Source organism: Hylaeus anthracinus, unplaced genomic scaffold (genome assembly GCF_026225885.1).
Source record: "Hylaeus anthracinus isolate JK02 unplaced genomic scaffold, UHH_iyHylAnth1.0_haploid 12002, whole genome shotgun sequence".
Lineage (NCBI taxonomy): Eukaryota > Metazoa > Arthropoda > Insecta > Hymenoptera > Colletidae > Hylaeus > Hylaeus anthracinus.
The window spans coordinates 9,108,999-9,131,693 of NW_026534349.1; the positions used below are offsets into that span (position 1 = coordinate 9,108,999).

The 22,695-nt window shown below is 42.7% G+C and overlaps 1 long non-coding RNA gene across 1 annotated transcript in view; it reads right to left on the reverse strand.

Annotated features, from left to right (window-relative positions):
* Nucleotides 1-22,695, reverse strand: part of LOC128892141 (uncharacterized) — a 78,761-nt gene that overhangs the window by 43,260 nt on the left and 12,806 nt on the right. Inside the window, exon 3 of the long non-coding RNA XR_008461014.1 lies at nucleotides 12,034-12,124. This is a non-coding gene — a long non-coding RNA (uncharacterized LOC128892141). The remainder of the gene's footprint in view (nucleotides 1-12,033; nucleotides 12,125-22,695) is intronic.

The following is a 22,695-nucleotide window of genomic DNA, read 5'->3' on the forward strand; positions in this document are numbered from 1 at the left end:
TGGCTGTCCTTTTCCTCGACAGGACTCTCTCTCGAGGCTTTTCGCGCTCGTCTCCACTCGTTCGCGCTCGTCTCCACTCGTTCGCGCTCGAGATTCGGCAAATTGTCCGCGTCACGCAGGGATTTATCGTTTTCGCAGTGGATCGCAGTCTATTTGTTCGACATTTCGCACGTATCGCGGAGGAACACAGGCTCTCTCGCAGTCTCGTTGAAATATCGCGCCGATTGGGGCGAGAGACCGTCAAAATCCACGCTGAACGCACCACGCTCGCGAAAGAAAGAGGCGGTCGTGAATGGATGGAACGAGAAACCAAAGGGCGGGCAAAAAAAAAACGAAAAGGAAACTAGGCGAAACGGTTCGGGGATTTTTTCCAGTCGAGCAGATTTCGTCGAGAGGATCGCGATATTTGTCCGCGTCGGACGGACACCGAAACGCCTCGTCCCGTGAGAATCTACGCCTGGTGTTTTCGTTCGACAGCTTCGCTGCTAGACCCCGCGATATTTATGGAGGCGGTTATTTAGAAAATAGCAAATCCTGTCTGCGAATACAAAATTAATTCTTCTATAACAAGCGAAATTGGTAGAGCGGACAAGCCGCTACATTCCAAGTGCTTCGAGTTGTCGATTTTCATGAATGAGATCTCTCGTACTAACGGACAATATTTATTAACCCATTCACTGCCAATTACGAGATGTCTCGTAGTTCAAATTGATTGAAGTTACTCAAGGAATAAGTTTACGGCATCTATAGTCACGAATTATTGCAAAAGAAGATCGTAAATTTTCTTTTTAAAACAACAAATTTAATATCACTTTCTATTATCAAAATAATAACCTACATTGCACATCTGTATTAAATATCGGCGCTCAAGACAAAACACGCTTGCAGTGTCTGACCGTTGACGATCCTTTTCTACTAGTTCAAGTGACTCTGAGGTCGTACACAGTGGTGTGAGTAATTATAAATTCGAAATCATTCTTTTAACGAAAATTATTATCTATCGAAAACTCCACTGTCAATTCTAAAGTCCTGTTGCAGAATTTCTTCGGAAGTCTAACATAATTTGCACCATAGAGGGTTAACGCAAGTCTCGACAGACGTTGATACGATGTCAAAATTAGCAACCGTATATTCTATTTTCGCTCCGCGACCTGTTTCGTCCTTTCCAGCGGATGAGCGTAAACCGAAACACAATTACGCGAACGCGAAGCGTAGTCGTTATAAATTTGAAGTGGTTCTCGTAATTACGCAACAGTGCCGGTTCGGGAGGAGGGACAAAATGTTCCGGATCCGCGTCCCCTCGGCGCAAAAAAATTCAGAACACAGGGAGCGAACGAGAGCGAAGCCGCAGGTCGCGTGTTACCGGGTTATTAGGAAACAATTTTCCACTCGTCGAGGGATTTTAAATTTCAAGAGACACCGGCGCCTGTTGGTTGGCTCGCATCGGTATCGCGATCGATCCGACCGATATTCGAGGCGATACTTAACGTTGATTAACGCCCCTTGCTCGCACGAAATGCTAGCGATGAGACCAATCCAACAACGTACTCGTTAATACCGAAGTCGTACCAATTTCCCTACATTGTGTTCGCGAAAGCAAATTTACCGTTTGGTTAGCAATGTAAATGTCACGAAATTTATGTGCTTGTTAGGCGAGATTTTCATTTTCCGTGCGGAGAAACCTATTCTCTTTTTATTTTAGTCTTGCATTGCTGCGTCTATCCTCTACAAAATTACGTATGCTAACTTTCTCTGTAAACCAAGATCCACGCATCAATATAAAAAGTGATATTAAATTCGTTCTTTAAAAGAAAAAATATTATACAAAATTTTCGTTCTCTTTTTCTAATTATTCATAACTCAATAGCTTATGAATTTATTCTTGGACTAAACGCAATCAATCTAAACTTACAGGGCAAACTACAAGATATCTCGTACTTGACAGTGAATGGGTTAATCGATGCTTCTCTTCTCCAATTTCAAATACACAACAATTTTCCTCTTTTACTAGAGATTTCCAGTGGGATATTTCGAATCAATGTACACCATTTATCCCAGCAATAATTAATTTCGCAAGAACTAAGTGTCTTCATGCATTCGATCTTTTCTCGTTTAGCAACAAAGACACTTGATCCCCTCAGTGAGTTCTTGAACGTAATCGTATCGATAGGGTCGAAACGCGGCTCGGTCCCATCGCTGCCGATGCGCATTTAATCCACTTCGCTAAATTATCGCGATTAACGAATCGTTCAAGCGGAGCGTGTAAGCCACGAGGACGCGGGATGACACGCGATCCCCACAAAGTCAGGCGCACGAATCCTTCGTGAGGCGAATAAGACGAAGTCCTGCGAGAGGAGACTCGCCGACAACAAGCAACGATGTGTATTTGCCCAATGTGGAAACGTGTGAAGCAGCGGGAGAACCGGCTTTGCCGTCGACTTAGCAAAATCTAAGGCGAGATCAAACAAACGGTGTCTGCATTCGGATTACAAGACTTGGTAGCTCGGCCATATTCTCACTGCGCCTCGTTATCCTTCGCCCCTGTCTACCCTACCATCTTCCATTTACTTCACGAACTGTCGGAATGACGCTCCGCGGACTTTACGCTGAATCTGGATATTAACAAGTATTGCAAAGCACCTACGTGTCGCTCGCTGTTGTATTAGCGTAAACGAAACGTCTACTCGGCGAAGTAAAATTCTGAAGAATTGATCGCCATTTTCCGCAGAACAACGTCACCGATAACACTTCCCGTCCGACAGTACCACCGTAACGCGTTTCAAACTGCCCTTTATTTAATTCCTCTCGTAAACTTTCCTAACGTAAATTTTCTTGTCTGAAATTCTTTAAAATGTATTACTTCGCTCGAGTATGCGAGAGTACGTGTCACCTCTCGTACGAGCCGAGCGAAAAGTTTTAATGGAATCCGCCACCGCGTTCCTCGGCTGTCTGCCTATTTAAATTACGCGTTTCGAGTCCTCTTCTTCCTCCTCCTCCTCCTCCTCCTCCCCCGCCCCCCCCCCCCGCAGCAACGAATCCAACTATCCGACCGCACTGAAATCAACCCGAAAAATTTGCTTCGCCCGCTACCAAAACTCGTTAATCCTTGTTTCGCTAGGACGCGATCGAAACGCTTCTCCTTTATTTTTTCTATTTTAACATTTTCTCGCCCCCGTGAAATCCGACAGAGCGACGACGATACAGTCGAGACACTAGTTTCACGAAATTGTGATCGTCGTAATATAAACACGCTCTAATTACCACTCTCCGGGAGAGCACGGAGTTCGAATCAAATGAAGCTGAGCGAATGGCGCACAGCTTGCGCTAAATAGATTGAAACGACAGATGAATCGATCAATAGGCTTTCGTAACGAATGAAATTCCCGATTGAGACGAAAGCCTCTTATAAACGTTTCCGGGATTGGAATGGGGGATCCTGCGGTCTTTTGAGGTGTTCGATCCAATCTTTCCGCGTATTTTCTCAATTATGTATCTTCCGCATTTATGAATTATGCATTCGTGAACGGGGGAAATCAACGAATTTTCTGGACGCTGAATCGAGGAGTTATTATTTTCAGGTTCTGATCGGATAAATCAAAATGATTCGTAAAATCGTGTCGACGTGTTTGTTCTTTGCTTATTCGTTATGATTATGGAAATTTCAATCTACTCGTAGAATCATGCTATGTGACTTCAAAAAATAGTAATATATTTATGAATATATTTCATGAATTATACATTATATAATTATATATATCATAAATTATATATATTTATATACTTCATAATATTATAAAAAGTATATACCGCTTTATAGTACTTTCTGTAGGGCTCCGTGAAGCGCTCCAGGACCTTTCAATATCACGAGGGCCCCCCAGTCCTGTTCTAAACCATAATCGACGAATTTCCTTTGCCAAAACACATACTCTAGTGAAATCGACGCATCGAATAGGACTCGTGGTATGTCACGAAAACTGGTTTCATCCACCTGGATGCTAAATCAGCGCGCCAAACGGATCAGAGCTTAATGAGCTCGAATAAATTCACCGATAGACGGATTCGTACGGTGTTTAAAAATGGAACTCGCATGTCATCGATCGGGTTTTAATTCGTTCCTTGTCTCCGATCTTTTTCATTTCCCTGTCACGGTTATATTCATCGCGTAAATAATGCACGCTCGTCGGATGTTTATTTCATCGCATCCGCTATCACGACAGATTTTCAGTCGAAATCTCGAGGTATTCCTTTTGTACAGAAAACGTGGACGCATAATGCAAACTAATGAACGTAGATTTAATCATTTCTCATAATTACGTCACATTGGAATCTTCGTTGTAAACACCCGTGCACTTTGCATGGGTCGACGAACGAACACTGTATTCATTATTATTTTTAATTGGAACCGATTCGAATAAATTTTAATTACACCAGCAGCGCAGACTGAGAACGATGGGAATAAATGCTTGACCGTACGTATTGCAATTTTTTAACAAACTTGGTGCTTTATGCATGACTACCCTCCGACGGGATACCCAGATAATCGCTCTTTCGTGATGTACGCGCGAACTTTGTCGAGCTGATATTCTCATCTCTGTCGGGACAGCGAAAAGCACCGGTTATTGCCTACGATTTTTCAAACAACTTTACACATCGCTTAATTGCTTCGCAGCCTGTTCGTTTGACGCGATGGCTCCTCCTCCAAAATTCCAAAATTGTTTTTTTTTTTTAATATACAAAATTGTAGTTGTATACAAGTTCGACACTCGTACTGTAAAATTCATCTTCCTTCTACAATTCCCAACCACTGTCAATTCTTCTAACAGCATCGCAGTGTCGCTCCATTAGAACTGGTACGAAGGTCTTCTTTCTCGAATTTTAACTCAGCGTTTTAAATAATTTCGCGGTTCTTAAGAATTACCAATTTAGCTGATTATCGACCGGCTTCCATTGTTAGCTGGCTGCACAGACCGAATTCTGTCTTTTCCTAAAACTTCTCGATACGTTCGTTATAGCAGAATAATGTGTCGCGTGCAAAAACACTCAAGGACAGAAACGCGACCAAAGTTTCCGAGGGGATACAGTTGGGGGGGGGGGGGGGGAACTCCCCTGGCCCTTTTTTTAAATCCAACCGTTCTCCCACCCGCGATAAGTTTGCCGTTCAAGGTTTCGCGAGGAAACTTCCGTCTTCCGAGCTACCAGCCCCCCCCCCCCCCCCCCTCTACCATTCACCAGTTTATCCCTGTGCAGGTGGACCGGATGTTCCTCTATTTTTTCCACTTAATTCTTCGGACACTTGGCCGTCTAGTCCTCCCCGAGACTTTTCTGGAGGTAAGTGCTTCGAGCAGGGCGATCGAGGGATACTAGAAGCTGAGCGTTCGCTTCGTCGACTCGCCCCTTGAAGAGTACAGGCGTTTCCCGGTCGCTTTCGACCATGAAGTGTCCTTACCGAGAAAGAGCGTCGCGTAACGCTGTCCAACAACATCGCGAACAAAAGAATCTCGAAGAACGTAGTAACAAGTTGCGCTGCTTTTGAAGAAACTCGGTTCTACTCGCTGGCTCCGCCCGGAAACTTTAACGCGAGCGTATAGAAAGGTTTATCGACGTGAACAAGCATCTCTTTTATCAGAAACGTCTACAGAACGGGGCCCGGACTGTAAGTAACGGGGGCTGGATCGCGACTGTGTCTGTAGTTCACAAAATTTCGGAACGGACGACACGCTGGGAATAAACGTCTACGACTTGGACTATTTTGTGGACTCGCACTTTCAAATTTGTTACGTTTCTTCGATAAAAACTTGCTACTTTGTCAAGGAAAATCGATAATCTTAAAAGTAAAAAAACCACAGACGTTTTCAAATAAAGAGTGTACACCAAAAAATAAAAACGTTCCAGAAGATTTACTACGTCTTAGCCATTTTTAAATATATCGTAATCAACAAAATCACACGTTAAATTCAACAATCGAACTGTAAACTTACGCTTTGTTTTGGATTAAAATACATATGTATCTAAACCTTCCAAAAAAATTCTTGAATTTCACCTATGGCAATACCTGTACTCCCTCAAATAACTCGTGAACTCAACTAACAATACAAGAGGTGTAATGCAATTCTAGACGGAGTCGACTGCAAAGCTGCGATTGGTACGAGTTTATCGAAGATTAGCTCCCGTTTGCCTTACAACCGCGTGGGTAATCCCCGTGAAGAAAGAGTTCGTCAAAAGCGCGCCACTTTGAGAACTTGTACTCGTATTTTCCTCCATCCGACTTTCTTCCTCGCGTTCCACGCTTCCCAAGCTCTTTCTTCTCGTTCGTGGCGATTCTTCCCTTGAATCGCTCATTGTCCCCTCTAATGGCGCTTTCATTCCTACCGCATCGTTTCCCGTCATTTCCGTGCAGGCTTTGCCAACGTTTAATCGAGCTCGAGCGATGAGATTTTCGGAATCGGCCACACACCGACGACAGTCGGATTAAGTATGTGGCTGAGACGAGCTAGCGTGCGAACGACAGATTCGATTTTCGAGCCATTTGCAGAATTACGTTCTCCCGTTCTTCCGGACCCTCGCCTCGGAAGAAAAATTTGAATAACGTTTAACGTTCGGGGGTGTTATTTGATTCACCCTTAAACGAGTCCCTTGCTTTTGGGAAGAAAGGGATATATTTTTTCTATTTTTCAGTCTTTTTAGTATGACTAAATCAATTATATTAGTTGATAGAATATGATAAATGATGAATTGGACGAAGGATGAACGAGGCAATCGAAATAGTAATTTTCAATTTTGCACAACTATAGCATCAATATAAATAAGCAAAGGATTTTCAGTAATTAGACCATCCCTTCGTCGTTTCTATATAACATTTTCAGATGAGAAAAATTCAATCTTGATGGTTCTGACAGCATCAATTGGTACGATTTTGTTTCGTACCGAATCAAAGTCCAAAACGTTTAAGAATATGGGCGGTGCTAGTCTAAACGAAAAATAAGGCGCGGGAATTCGAACTCGACCAATTCTCCATATTCTTGGAGAATATTCTTGGAATAAAAATTACCCGAACTTCACAAGCTCGATACCTTCAACATGCATACATCGTTGGCGAATGGTAATATACATTTCCCAGTATCATCGAGCCACTTATCTTTGCAGTTGTTACGTAAGAACGCATCATCCCTCGTGCTAAGCGCGAAACACCGTCTTATCTACGAACGGGTATCATAGAGGGAAACGCGCGGTCCCTGGGAAAACTCCCCGTACGCTCGTGGAGAACGCAGTCGTGCGGCGGTTAATTGCCAAATGGAACGATGATGTCGTTGCTAACGTACGTCTGGAACTCATCCTTTGTTTTTGCAGACCGAACGAAATTCGTCCCTTGGCATTTCGCGGCTCGTTGCGAACCGGCCAGTTAAGATTGCAAACGAGTGTGCGCCGCTTAAATTTCGTAATGGCCGAGGTGTGTGCCGCGTTGATACGCTGGGAAAATTGAAATTAACGTTGTACGCGATTACCGGATCGCTCGCGATGCGAGCGCGCCATTTTAATTTTACGCTTTCGCGTGAAAATATTTGTACAGCGCAACGAAAGAGCTCGGCGAAAGCAGTTGGGGGTAATAGGACACCTTTCTCTTTGGCAAATAACAGAGAAGCGGAGAACTGGCCGGCGAATACTTAACAAACGAACAATAAGAATTCATGAGCGAACGAGATGCCGGGAACGGAAAAAGGGTCGAAAATGAAACGTAACCCGGAGCGTGTACATACATTTAACTTTTCCACGTTTAATGAGATTCCTTTCGGGGTTTGATTGTCCAACAATCACTTAAGGGGGGCTGCGAAATTACAGAATTCCTTTTACAGGTTTTTAGCACTGTCGGTTCTGAAAACACGCGACTTTTTTTATGCAGACCATGGAGGCGTCGAAGAGAAAATTATACAATGTTTTCTTTCTTGTTTTGAGTTAATAGAATTTAATAATTAAGCCCATTAAGATTCGATATTTATTTCTTTTTCGAGATATATGTATTCCTCTCCACGAAAACATTTTTACTTTTATGATGGAGACTTCGATAAAGGAATCTCCCTTGGAAATGGTGGCTGCGTTCGTCACACATAAACCACGCTAATATATCGATAACGGTATTGATTCGTACTTCACGAAGAGGTAAGTCGCCGAGAAAAAGAAGGTAGGTGAAAATGGTCGGCGAGTAACTCTAGACGTCTGAGCCTCGATGCCTCTTCGAGACAGCTCGCTACGGAAGAATCGCACGAAGAAGGATGAGTGTCAGAAGAAGAAGTAACGGAAGGAGCGGAGATAAGAGGAAGACAGCGCGACATGACAGCTTCTTAGCGAAAGAAATAACGTTGCTAAGGTAAAAATGGCGTCTAACGAGCCTCGAGTCTCATATTTGCAACAAATAAACGGCTGAATGAAAGATCAAGGGAGTTCGAGGGTGGACAGAATAGTCGGAACGGGACAAAGAAAGACAACAATGGATGCGAGGCGCACGGAGAGGGAGGTAAAAAGTTTTTAAACTGTAACGAGCTCGAACGAGAGAAACTCAATTTCGGAGTCATAGTTTTAATTTCAAAGGATTTGAGAGTCGCGTTACGGTCGCTCCTCTCCTTATTACTTTTACAAGGTTTATGATCTTGGATATCCCGCCATTGTCGCCGGCCGTATCAGTCGAATACGCGTGAAACGTTACGGTTGATATGTTTAAAACCTCGCCAAGGGAATTTGTTTGCCGGAAATTTCATCGCTCGCAAACGATACTGCACGAAAAATATTCAATTTTCACCGAGCGAAACATCGAAATACATTTTCGACGAATGGGAATTTTTTTAATTCCAGCGAAATTGCAGGCATACGTGATTTATAAGCGACTGCGCAAAACTCTACAAAAACCAACTGTTCACTTCCGTCCATATTTTTGTACGATACATTATTCATGATCACGTAGGCTATTAATTTCGATTCAATTTCGCGGCTACCCGAAAAATTCAAATTTTTATCGAAACGACCAATAGCTGTCGGTAATAGCTATTCCATTATCAGATTACGTGTACCTCGATGGTTCGGTCCATCGTTTCCCCGAAGGTTCGCCTTTTTCTTTCGAAAAAAAAAAGAGTCACCGCCGATCATAAAGGCAACTCGAGCAGCTTCGCTCTTTTTTTTCTAAAGTGAAAATTAATTAAGCATAGTGCGTGCTCGCGAACGAGAATGTAACCCGTAACCATGCGAAACGAAATTCTGACCCGTTCCATTTCCAAGTACGTTCGACTACACGAACGAGCGAACAAAATACATATTTATTTAAGTTCTCAACGAAGGCTGCCTCGGGCCAGAGAGAGCTCGGTCTTTATTCGAAGCGACCGTGGCGAAGCGATAAGATGAAATGGAAATAAGCGAGACGTTGCCGGTGGAAATTCGCGAAACGAATGTAATGGCATCTAATGGCGGCCAGCTGCTATGGTATCTTCGTTTCCACGGGGCAAAGAAACAATTTAAGGAAGCAAAAAGGGCTGGGAAGCCGTTTAAGCCTTTGTCAGGCAAACCCGCTCGGAAGGGGCCACTGGTCCGTCGCTCGCATTTGAAGTTCATTGTTTTGCCACGCTCCACCCTCGCTTATTGTCCCTGGGAAACCCTCTCGAATGCACTCCAGGTGGAAAAGACGCAAACCTACCCCTCCTCCTCAATTCCCATCCACCCGTGGCGCCCCTATTTTCACCAAGGTGCATAGAAGCTTCCGGAGAGAAATGAAACTGCATCAGAAACGCGAACAATGGAAGTTTTTGTTTCGGTCTATTACGGTTTCCAGCTCGTGATTACAGCCGCGTTTTCACCTTGTTTACGTTCTTCGTATACCCGTAATAACGGAATCAGTCGAACGACACACTCGTTGATTCTTGTTTCGTCGTCGAGCGATCCAGGCAGCCTAAAAAGAAGTTCTACGTCGCGCGTCGAACGAAACCTTTAATCGAACGGTTAATTTCGAAAGTAGACCAGGTCCATTTTGTGGACAAAAATTGGTTAAAGTTGAATCTTCTTCCAGGATATTCCGTTCCATAAATAAATATCGAAAGTCGTTTGTTCTCGCGCTATAACGTATACGATTAATTCACCGTTGTATTACCACTCTTGAAGTGACTCGTTCGAATCGACCGACACGCCTTTACCATTGTTTCGTTTTAATCAACCATAAAAAAAAAACGCAAAACGATAACAAAGCAACGTTTGTCGCCCACATTAGAACCGCGCGGCAGAATAAAATTCAAAAGCGGGTGTTGTCCTCTTTTCATTCCACGCTGTGTGGCGTAATTAAAAAATTAATTCAACAGACGTTCCCTTCACACAACACGGTGGAAAAGATTCCGCCAACTCCGCCGAAAATCTGGAACACGCTCTCTGATTCACGTCCGTAGATTCGCGTTTGAAAAAAGTCACGTCACCCGAGGCGATAAAGTAGAACAGAAATTGGCTTTTCCTTATCGAACGATTGAAAGCTTTTACCGAAGGATTTCGAAATGTTTCCACCGGCGCGGATCGTCCGCAGCGACGCAGAGAAAGAATTTACGAACCCGCAGGAGAAGCATGGCTGAGAATCGAGGTTACTTTGACAGGCGAATACGGCTTCGACGTTCCTACCTATCGAGTTGTAATTGCCGTGCAACGCCGAGAAAGGCGAAACTTCGTCATCGAAAGCTCGGACCGAAGCTAAGTAACATCGATGTTCGCGTAAGTCCTTCGAGAACGAGACGTTTCCCTCTTTTAAGGAATAGAGGAGTCTTCGGGACATGCGAATCCAAAGAAAAAGAAAAATCGAGCTGCACGAAAGAACAGTGTCTCGACTTGTATTTCTATATTTGACGTTTAGAATGGTGGACGAAAGAAAATTTCTGGCGTAGCCCCTTCATACATTTATTTTTACAACTGCATCTACATCATTATTTTAAATATAATGCCTACTGTTCCATACAGTATGTATAATTTCAGTTTATAATATTATAGTGTTCGTTCTTGTCAATTGAACGAGAAACTTTTAGAAAATATCGAAGCTAAGCAAAAGGTGAGGAGTTTTTAACCCACCCAACTCCAAAGTAGAAGAGAAACGAACAGAATAGAGGAAGATCGACAAGACCCTCGAGTTTCCTAGCGTGTCCATCGACGCTGTTTGCATACTCAGTATGCGTTAAAGATTCGAAGCATTGCCACTGAATTTATAGTCGCTCGAACCGCACGCGTCCAGACCTCGATTTTCCGAACGGTAATTAATGTAAAAGTGGGCACTCGATGCGATAAACTGCATACAAGGTCCCGTAGGTAATTGCTATCGCGACAAACAACATGGGTAACTGCAGGGTAGACCCTACATTCAATGGTATTTTCTGTCCCACGGTTCCAGGGACTTCCGCGCTTGATTAGCATTCCAGTATTACGTTCGATGTTATAAATTCAGAATGGAACGAGATTACAACTCTATTAGTCGAAAGAGTCGAAACTAAGAATGTCGAGAGACACTTGTTACGGAAACAATCGAAGTCTTCGTCAATGCGGATCGAGAATCGTTATTCTGAACGGCCGCGTGGTGTATGCGAAAGAATATGTATGTAATTACGTAAATAAGTGTGTCATGTATATGCAATAGCAAATTGGAACTCGATACAATTATTATCATAATTAGACTGCGGATGTTTGTGCATGTATGAAAGGTGAAAATATTGAAAGATGTAGGAGGATGTGCACGAATACAAACATATATAAAATATGAATAAAGCGCATGTTACGCTGTTAGAGTTTAATTATACTTTCATTTAATTTTCAATTCTCTATTTGAATCTGTGAAAATATAAACTTGCATGAACATCCGCAGTCCAGTCGTGAATAATAGTATAATATTACACAATATGTATAATATAGTTAATAGATTCAATGACGTACTTTCAAAACAACGCAATTACACGCACGCGGATACACATTGATAGAGATACCGAGAGAGTAAACGAAATGGCGGTTATATTTCGACACGTAAATACCACTCACCTTGTTGGCCGTGGAGAACCCCAAACACGTCTTACCACACCACTTTCCGCGAAACGACTGATCCCTCGTCCTCGTATCGAAATTTGTAAGCCTGCAAGAAAGGTTAAACATACCAGTTAGGTAAACAGCGCACTTAAGTTTCCATTGAAGCAATATTGTTATTAACCCATCGAGGCCAAAATATGAGAAAAAAAATTGCTTCGTCTATTCAGCAGATGTTAACGTCTTCTAACAAAATAATTGGTTTGGGATAGTTCAAATGAGAATTGCGGGAGATTATTTGAATCATTTATAACATATCTCAACGAAACAATTTGTATATTAAATTCAATATTCGAACCGTTGAATTACGCTTCGTTTCAAATAAAATGTGTGTTTAAATCGTTTAAAAAAATTCTTGAGTTTGACCTATGCCCCTTAAACTCGCAATAAGTGAACATTTTTTGCTCAAACGAAACTACTCCTAATTCGATGTTAAAAGACATGCACACGAGAAGAGCTCACTCCAGACAGGCAGCTGGCAATACGAGAACTCGACGCTCAAAGGGTTAAATGTAAAACCCCTGATTTTTCGTGAAGTCGGTACTCCAGTTCGTGAAACGCAGCCCAGATAGAACGTGCAGTTTATCCTGTACCCGTGGTTCTACATGGTTTGCGGTTGAACGTAGTCCCCAGACAACTATCTTAAACGTGGAGTACCTCCAAAACCACTGATTGTTCACGAGGTCGGTACTTCAGTTCACGAGTGCATAAATTCTAAATGACTGCTCAGTCTAACTTTGCAGAAAGAATTGCCCTTTAACTCTCTTCAAACGTGTGAAAACTGCATCGAAGCATGCTTCATTTGCTGTCGATTCTCCCTTATGGATGAAACGTAGAGAGAATATTAAAATTAATAGAATCATGGACAATATTGAATTCTATGATAATGGGACTTGAAAGAAGAGGAACCCGAGGAAACAGAGCCTTGTACTCTGTGTCTCAACGATTCCATCTTTTCATCTGATGTCTTCAATTTATCAGACATGCAGTAGTCTTGCTCCTCCAATAAAACAAACGATCACGTGTATTCAACATATTTAATATATTTAAACAGGTTAAATATATATTTAAAATGTGGTTCACAAACACATAAACGTAAAATGCAGTCAACTTAAATTTATAAAAGTAATACGTGGTTCGCACCTTGGACGTTCCTGCACAATTACGTGTAACTGGTCTCTGTGAAGTGATTCTCACATTCCCTTCTCGAATATCGACTATAGACAAAACAAATCGGTCGTGACAACGAATATTTAAAAGTCTCTGAAAGCTGAGGCACGTCAGTCTCGAAGAGTCTTTCCAAATAAAATGATTCGGGACAAGTGAAACGAGAGTGCGCGACTCATTCGAGTTGAATTCGGTTTACGAGCGTGGCCAGCGGAAAAACGGGGAACGATGGGAGGGGGGAGGGTTGGAAGGGTTGGAAGGGAGGAAACACGAGAAAAGCGAAGACGAGACACAAGACCAATGAAGTCGATTCCATCTAAACTACGGAAAAGTAATAAAAAAGAATACGTCGGGGCCAGGGACAGTTGTTTTTTTCCCACTTGACCTTCCATCTTTTCCTACGTTTCCTCGTCGGTCTTGCTTACCCGGGCAACCATGATCGTGTTTTACGTCGGTATTCGTCCTCCCCCGGCATCGTATACCAACGCAAATCTTGTCAAGAGTCCCTTCTACAAAAGAGAAAAGTAAACGTTGTCGTTCCCGTTCCCGTCTTCATCGTCTTTTCTCGTCGACCTCGTTTTTTTTATTACGACGCTCCAGCGAGCCAATTGTACGGAGCACTTTCCGTTTCCGATTTTCTTTATTCCCCTCCCCCCTCCCGCCCTTGACGCTAAGAACAACAGAGATTTCGAAGACGACGTTCCAGGTAAAAATCAAATTTAGCCTCGAGCAATCTTTCGCGATTCCGACCGTCCTTCGAGAGGGATTCGGTTCACCGTAGGATTTTGGTAATCCTTTCGATTCGAAAACACCGATGCTACTTCCGCTTTTCACTTGATACCTACCCTGGTAATCCCGATCGTACCGTTCGCGCTACACAATCTTGCGTGATTTAAAGTAAATATTCCTCCCTACAATTTCACCATTCCGGATTCCGATTGAATTCCATTTGCGATATTTGATTCCTTTTTTGATAAAATGTTACTCCCCGCGTCGATGTTAATCGAGCGCCGCACGAGATACGTGTAACTATTCGTCCATCTCCCACCGAGCTACAAAGCCCCTGCAATTTCGACTGATTATACTGTAAGCAACTTTTCCGAATAATATGCAGAAATTTCGTCGATACTTGAAAAATTGAAACGGTATGCACGCCACGCAACTGTTTAATTGACTACATGAATACGGTGCCAAAATTTCCGTCCGACCGGCAATGACGGCGCATTATTTCGAGAACAACCACGAGGAGGTACCTAAAAATTACTCAAAAATACAGAGGTAGCTCGTATCTCCGCATAATTAATTTTTTGGGAGGTCCATGTTCGAAGAGTTAACTAAAATCAAAATTGGTGTTCAAGCTGAAGTTGGCTCAACTTCTACCCGCGGAATATACACGCAGCATGTTTTATCTATTCCCACGTAATGTAGAAAATGTTAGCGTGCGCCGTGCTTTTGCCCACGAACTGGAAAGACGTAAAAGATAAAAATCGCATTCCCGTCGCCCATTAATCCCGGGTGATCAATGAGCGCGCACGTAGCGTCGTACAAGTTCGTAAAAAAAGAAGGGAACTTCAGAAATTAATTCGCAGGTGCGTCGAACCGACGGTCCCCACCCACGATCGACTGATAAACTGCATGGGTTAAATAACGCGACATCCTCCACCGAGGAAGAGCGACGGAACGAGGGTGCGGATTGCTACCGAAAGAGACGAAAAATGGCCGCGTGACGTTCCTCCTCTGTACATAACAATATAGCTACACCGGTTCGCGAAGTGCGGGCAATTGCCTTCTCATCGAATGGATCGCGTGTACGGATGGACAATTCAGAAGAAAACAGTGATGTTAGCATGTATCGTCTGATAAAAATTTATCTAGGCACAGCTGTACGAGCATATTTTTTAAAATAATCAACACATATTAGGGGGATAGTCTTTTTTCTTTTTAACAAACTGCAAAGAGTTTTTCGTGACCATTCCATAACTCAGATATCGATGAAAAATGGTCTTAGAGTTGACTACCTGCATATAGTCAAATTGTTTGGAGTGCAAAGGGTTAACATATTTCTTCTAAGTTATGCTTAAAAATGTTGTAGCTCTCGAACTCTAGCTCACGTCTGCATTTGATCACTAAGTGTTAATTAAACCGACTCCCCCTTCCTCTCAAGGTATAGCCTCTCTTTTAAAATGATCTCTTTCCCATCTTTATTCCCCTCCCTATTTCTTATAAATCATTAACAGATTTCAAGAATGAAAGAGAGCAATATCTAACGGTGTTCAAACCGAACTAATATAAAAGCACCGTTATGAAACCGCATTCTCCAAAAGATACCTTCTAACTTGTCGAGCCGTACATCTACAAGCGTGCACCGAAAGGTTGCGTCGTTTAATAGAAATTTGAGAGTCGGGAGAAATCTGTGTTCGGTAAAATGCAGTCCACGACTTCTGCGCCGTAAACTCTGATCCACCCTGCATCCGCGCATCTATACGAACGCGGAGTCTGCAGACAGCGATAAAGCCCCGTATTTTTCGCCGTTGCTTCTCGCCTTCTCGCCCTTTGTCCGGTAGACCCCTAAATTCGCTTGATCCTGAGATACACGCGTCGCTATTTACTCGCGGTTCCCGCGCGAATCTAGTCGACTTTACCGCCCCGCGCAAACGATATCTTTTCGTCGAGAAAATCTGCCGAGATTTAGATCCAAGAGAGAGGGTACGGATTTCCAAGCGTATCGATGGCTCTTTAAGTGTTTCGGGAGCACGAATAGCGAGGAAATCGCGGCCTCTGAAGAAGCTGTCGACGTAACACGATTCCAATGTTTGTCGATGAATTCCAAATCAGTGTAAGAACGCGTGGTGGAAAGTTGGTAAATCAGGAGGGTTAGTTCGTCACCCCTTTCGCGAGAGGCTGGTCGACACGGTTGGCAACGTTGCTAGTACTGGAAACGCTCGAGAGAGGCCCACTTGAACTGGAGGATCCTCCAGCTAGCACGTACGAGGCCGTCCGCGTCTGTCTCTTCGCTCGGCCAGACGGACTCGACGACAGTTGTTAGCGAAGGAGCACGACACTCGATCATCCGCGTGGCCGAGTTTCGAGAGACACGCGGCGAGCGAGGGTGACAAAGAAACAGAACCTAACAGGATCGTTTCGGATAGACACTCGATTACTCGTCGTCAATCGTCGGTTCTGGTGCTTTGGAAGGTGTAAATACACGACTGAATTATTTTATTGAGTTCTCTGGGAAGTACATGTCGATTTTTGGGAGATGGTACAGGTTTGAATGTATCGGAATGGTTGAAAACAAATAACATGTACATGTCCCTTAAAAGGTGGAAAGGTTGTAATAGTGCCTATATCATTCAATAAATTGTATATATCAAAATTCAAATGTGCCTTTGAATTTTTCTTAAACATTTTTACGCACTTTCTGGGCAACGCAATATTTCGTCAAAGTTGTCAAGGGGGTGAAAAAGTTCCGGAAGTAACTGTTTCAGGTTCAAAGTTCCGGAAATAACTGTTGTGGCAAGCATTTCGTTCCTCTAATAAATGCAACAACGACGGAACGGCTACATTACCATGTCCGTTTAATTTCGTTAATACAGAAGAGATCCAGCCAAGCTGGAATCATCCTTTTTTTTGCTGAAAAAAAAACTCCGTTGCACCCTTAGTTTTATGTAAATTACAATTTCGATATTACTTAAACCAAGCTAAAAGTATTAACCGCGACTGCATAATTACGTATGAAAATTACCGAGCTTAACGCTGCGAAACTGTGGCGCGTAACCCCGGAACACCTTCAGCGTGGTCAATTTTGTTGTGTAAACTCTATTTCTTTAAAATCTAATCACGCGCCGCGACGAAACTACCGCGATGAAAAGAAAAAGAGAAAAGAAGTTTTTCTCCCCCGCAACTGGTCGGAAAATTCAGCGAAGAAGATTAAGCGATTTGCTGGCAAGCAGCTCGCCTCTTTTGGTTATACAAAGCATACCCCTGACCGAAGAGTCATTGCGAACTGTGATACCGCGCCACTAAATCCTAGCAAATCCCCACCTATGTTCCCCCAGCCCGCGAATCTTTTTTCCTTCCGGGAACCAGGAACGTATCTGACTCGCGTTTTCCTTCCTCCGACACCGTACCGCCGTTGTTTCCGCTCGGCTCTTCTATTTTTTGCCAGACGAGACAGTTTGCTCGGCGCACAAATCACCGACAGAGAATGTATTTATTTTAACAGATGTAAATTTCGAACGAAAATAGAGCCGCGGAAAACTCCAGAGCTCGCGGTTAAACCCATGTGCAGATGCTTGGATTTATATAAACCAACCAGAGTTCATTTTAACAGTTTATCTATAGAAAGCCTATTTACAGCCTTTTTAATGTCAGCATCTACCTTTTGGAATCTATCACTTACAATTTTCCGGGAATAAACAAAGCATTTAATATACCTAGTAACATTAGGTCATTCCATAAGTTCGTGTTGCAGACTATACAATATTTAATTAAAAAAAACTACAGAAATTTTATAGTGACGATGTAATAACCTGAATAATAATAAAATATAATTTCCTGAAAGGCAGGAAAATACTGTAAAATAAGAGAGATTACTTACTTTCGAAATAAACTATTATAATATTAAAATCGAGAAGGTATATTTGGAATCTTCTTATCGTGAGTTGACTGCGTGGCGCAATGAAATGTCAAATGTTCAACAGAGCATGCGAAACACAAATTGAATTAAAATATATGCAGATTACTCAGTCAACGAATACGTTGCTTGCATGACCTGCTTCCAACGTTTATTAATTTTAATTGTAATTGTTAATACGCGAATCCAAGCGTTATAACAAACAGTACTTCTATCGAGCCCTGAAAAACGTCCTTATCGTTTAAAGAATTCTTCCTGAGCTTTAAATCCGCCGATACGGCCCCGAGGTTTCCGCGATCGTTCATAAGAATAACTGGAAAATGTCCATGTTCGATTTAATTGCGGGAAGAAACGGTCGGTCGTTAAAGCGTCAATTAACGGGCCTGTCGGAATCTGAAAACCAGAAGGATTCGAATCCAATCGGTATCCTTTATGTTGGATCGTTAACGACTCTTCCCATTCAAGAAGAGGAGGGAAAGATCTCTCGACAATCGAGGGCCGTCGATGTAGCTGTATTCGAGCTGTTGTTGCTCGGTTCCGTCGGCTGCGATTGTTTTTGTTACATCCTCACCCGTACTCCCTAACCGAAAGGACTCTGAAATCGGTTAGCAGCCCGTGCCACGTTTCCGAGTGGCAGCCTCCTCTCCCTGGGCCCTCGAGCAGACGGCGAAAGCGAGCAAGGCGGAACCGCCACTTAAAACCAGTAAGTGGTTTGTACCGTTCGTTGCCGATTGTCTTAAGTCTGCACGGCTGATATAGGTAAACCAACGCTAAGTTTGTTCTATTTCTCAGTTTCGCCGTTCCGTCCATTTCCCTTATTTTTCCTGCGCCCTTATTGCGCGCTGCGACTACCTCTCGCGAGTCTACTTGTCTTCTTTGTTCCGGGGAACGTCTTCTCTCCACTCTTCGAGCTTCCAGTAATTGTCGTAACTAAAGTTTCAACCTCCGTCTCTTGCTTTCCGTCATTGCCACATTTCTCTTCGTTTTACTTGCAATATTTCATTCACTTATTATCTTTAATATATTTATTTACTTTCATCTATCAGCAATCGCTACGACAGATCACCAATGTTGTTATAATCCGTTCCGTTATTTATTAAAGTGTGTAGACATATAGAATGGTTGAGCCGTTCACTGCACAAATCGATTAACTCCATCAGTCGCATTAAAATTGCAACATTACTGGCGAATGTTCTTTTCCTATTCTTTCTTATTAATTTTACATACCGTTTGATGAAAGCTACATCTGCATTCTGCAATATCTGTTTGAATTTATATTATAAAGGGAATTTTAAAAAAACGATGTACAACATTTCAATGTACATTAATCGATTTGTGCAATGAACGGCTCAGTTATTACACTAAAAATTCTTCTTAAATAATATTTCCATTCTTCTTATCATTACTTTGTCTCTGAGAGCTCGTTATAATATCATCTTTGACAGGACACTCACAGTGTCCTTTTATAAAATTGTCTTTCTGTAAACCTGAAGAGGGTCTCGAAGCTAGAGATCATTCATTCCCAAGCCCTGTATCGTACATAGCGTCGTGCATTTACACGTGCACCTAGGCAGCGCGCATTCTAAATCGCGGCTCTTTTTATCATTAATCTACCGTCGAGGCGCGACGCGCTCGCAATTGGTGCACAACAATAAAAACCATTCGTGAATCGCGTCGCAACACTCGTCGCCCACTCGGCTCCCCGCATTCATCGTCTGCGTTCTCGAACTAATTTCCCTTTCCATCACGAGCTACGCGCAAGCTTTACCAGATCCCGTTCGTCTCGCGCCGCGACAAGTATATTACTTTTGACAACTCCATCGCCGTATATTTTGTTTAGCCTCTTTCTCTTAAGCACCCGCGCGTTTCCCTATCTGTCAGACAAACCTGCCCCACTCGCTGGCGCATTTTCCGACCACTAATGCATCCGACGATGCCTCACCTACCTCGCAAACGGCACACAAATGCTCTTCAAGTGCCTCCATCTTCGTCGAAAGTGAAGAAGGGAAAGGCAAAGAGAGACGGCGAGAGAATAGAAGCGAAGTGATTCTGGTTTGCCTGTTCTAGATTCCTTCTGTAAATACCGGTCTGGGGATCTACGAGCGGTCTGTCTGACAGTGAACGTCTGTGTCTATTTCCACGATTTACAGACGCTAGAACCGAACCTCTTTCCACCGACGGTTTATTAGACCCACTGATTAAGACTTCGAAGCAGTTCGATACGATCAAATCCCACGAAGAGTCTAGAAGCCTGTTACGAAGCAATAAGCAACGGCGAGCGCCGGTTGTGTAAATATTAATCGCCCAATAACGTTTCCTGTACCGTGTAATAGTCTGTCGCGAGGAAGAAGCGAGGAGTTCGCAGTCTCGAAACGAAGAGTATTTCCACGAATATTTTATACTAATACTAGACTCCAGATTGAATGAATAATTAGGACGGTACGAGTAAATAGAACGTGGACAGTGCTGGGTAATTTTTCTCTCCAAAGTCTGAAGGTTGTTTCACTTCTGTGATTAGTGCAGTGAGAGTATTAAGTTGGCCAAAAAGTTCGTTCAGATTTGAACGCATGAATGAAAGGCGACTTTTCTTAGACTTCTATGATCTTTCATCATCATTTCAAATTCATGATTCTATGTTTATACTGAATTAGAGATGAACATCGGGAAAATCAATCTTAAAAATTTATAGTTCAAAAATATGGTCAAGCGTTCACTGTCGAATGACTTTAACCTCTTGAGAAAAATTGACGCACGTGTACGTTTGCTTTCATTGTAAAACTATCATTTCACAGATAAATTTATTTAAATAATGCTTTGGTTTGTGGGTATCAAAATTAAAGCAAAAAAGAAATCCATTTAAAACTCGTTCCTCGAGAGGTAAGACAACAGACAGTCGAGTTAGTAAACCGAACGAACTTTTTGGCCTACCTAATAATTGATACTTTTCACTGTGCGACTAGGTGATAAATAAAAATTTGAAAACGAGCGAACACATGGGCTTCAAGTAGGCGGGTTGAACTCGATCGAGGAATATTCTTGAGGGGAAATGTGCGGAAGAGTAAGGTGCTCCTATGAAAATATTGGAAAAAGTGAAAGTAAGGAACGCTCGAGTTAGGTTGTAAAATTTAGAGTACCAGCACTACGCAACCGGTATTTCGAATGTATGAAATGACCGTGAGGGGAAATAACCCGATCCAACTTCGTGATCGAAACTTTTCTAAATGTGCATTTGCGGATAATAAAATTCTATACGATACAAATTTTACACAAATTGTCCTTCCATTAATAGTAATGTAAGTAGAGTGTAGAAAAGATATTCGTCGTTGCCAGATACCCTATAACCAGAGAATAAGTTTCTACTCCACAACGAGGCGCGCGGAAATCCTTTGATTCCAAATCAGTGGGATCGATCGACGGTTGGTGGTTCCCGCGTTAACATTTTCTCGAATCAACGCGAAGAAGCGAGAACGCGAAATAACGCGACGGCGGAACGAACTGGAAGCCAAGAAGAGTCACGGAGGATACGAAAACTTGTTACCTCAAATCCCAAAGTAGCTTGGGCGCTAATGTAATATACATTCATGAGCGCCAAATCAACCCTTTCCATTGTCCAACGAAATTTGCCCGAGAACACAATGGAGACCATCCCATCTAACGCCTCTACCTGCTTCGTCTGCTACCCTCTTTCCTCCTTCCCACCTTTATCCTTCGGCTCTATCTACGCCCGTTGGCCTGCGCTAGTCATACGTTGGCTCGAAAAGCTCTGTAGATTTATTTGCAGCACGTAATTGGTCCATTCCTTCCGAGGCTCTTGTCGACTAGAGCTTTAAGTTCTGCTTCGCGTTATCCTGTTCCCGATTTCGGGAAAACGCTGAACACTTCCGCGACACCTAAACAACGCGCGGCGTTCTTTACCTCGTTTTCCCCGAGATCGTGTAAAGTAATTTTTGATAATTGAAACGGTGTTTCAAATTAACAAAACCGTTTATGTGGAAAAGGTAGACGTTATCGGACGGTTCGACTTCCACCTCCACCATTATCTTCGATTGCCAACCATAACGGATCGCGTGACTCCTGTGTATGCAAAGACCAATTGATTCTTGACTCATCGCATGGTCGCGTGACAAACGTCGACTCGTGCAATCACGACCGTGATTACGCGATGTATGTGTTTTAGAGGAAAAGGAAAACATTGTGGCAGCTGCATCGTTCTGAAAGTGCGCTCTAAAGTAAATGAGCTAGGTACAATATCCTTCGGAACGTCTCGGCTTGAAATTGTGCTCGAACGAAAAACATTAACATAAAAAAAAAATGTACAGACTTCGCGAACAGGCAAGAGTTGGAGAGATTGAAAATCAAGTGAAAGCTGTTAATATTTTATTAGGTTATTTAGTTACTACCCACTAATTTCATCGCCTCACAGCATTTTTCACCAAATAACGGAACATGAATTTCCGCTGATCGAAAATAAAAAGATTTTCCTATGTCCTATGTCGAGTGAGAATCGACAGGATAGTAGCGAAACCAGTAAGTCTGGACTGCGAAATTTGTGGCCTATACTAAACGGTACAACAATGCAGACACAGAATCGATCTTTTTACGTAATTGTATTTTAATTATACATTCTTTCCCAGATGTATTGTACGTCGCGAGATCGCTCAAACGAAAGAAGTATCTTCCACGAGAAGGTCGAGCAGAGCTAAAATATACAGTAAATGGCGTCTGAAACGCAGAAGAGAATCGGACTAATGCGCTCAAGTTTGGTCGCAATGAATACGGCCATAAATCGTACTCATCAAACTTTAGCTAGCTTTAAT